Here is an 889-nt window from a genome sequence, read left to right as displayed (position 1 = left end):
GCTGCTGTTGCTGCTGTTGCTGCTGCTGCTGCTGCTGTTGCTGTTGCTGCTGCTGCTGCTGCTGCTGCTGCTGGTGCTGCTGCTTGTTATATTGCTATTAGAGTTGTTGCTGTTGCTGCTGCTGCAGCATCTGCTGTTTCTGCTGCTGCTTCTGGAAGGAGGTGGTAATACCTCTTGTTTCTCGTGCTGCTGCTGCTGCTGCTGCTGCTGCTGTTGCTGCTGCTGCTGCTGCTGCTGCTGCTGATTCCCTCACTAGTGTGCAGCTTTATTTATTTTATACGCCAGTAAATTAATTATAATTAAAAACAAATTTATTTTTTTGTTATTCAGAGAAAGAAGAAAGACAGAAGCGGCAGCGACGCTGCTGCGGGGGCCCACAGCAGCAGCAGCAGCAGCAGCAGCAGCAGCAGCAGCAGCAGCGGTAGCTGCAGCAGCAGCAGCAGCAGCAGACGGCTGCAGCAGACAGCAGCAGCAGCAGAGTTTTTGTAGCAGCAATAGTAGTAGTAGCAGCAGCAGCAGCAGCAACAGCAGCAGCAGCAACAGCAGCAGCAGCGCCTTCAGTATTTATATATATTCTTTATTTCTTTCGTTTGGGGTGTATATACACCTTAAAGGCAGCAGCAGCAGCAGCAGCAGCAGCAGCAGCAGCAGCAGCAAAAGAACCGCCTCGTTGCTGGTGCTGGCGTTGCTGCTGCTGCTGCTGCTGCTATTTCTGCTGCTGCTGCTGCTGCTGCAACAGGCAGACACGGCTGTTATTTGCTGCTAATCTGCTGCTTCTATTTGCGCAGCAGCAGCAGCAGCAGCAGCAGCAGCAGCAACAGCAGCAGCAGCAGCAGCAGCAGAAATTTTACCATTGCTGCAGCAGTAGCAGCAGCAAAGAACTGCCATA

Source organism: Eimeria mitis, genomic scaffold (genome assembly GCF_000499745.2).
Source record: "Eimeria mitis Houghton genomic scaffold, Emh_scaff1157, whole genome shotgun sequence".
Lineage (NCBI taxonomy): Eukaryota > Apicomplexa > Conoidasida > Eucoccidiorida > Eimeriidae > Eimeria > Eimeria mitis.
Note: the sequence above shows the minus strand (reverse complement) of the source record.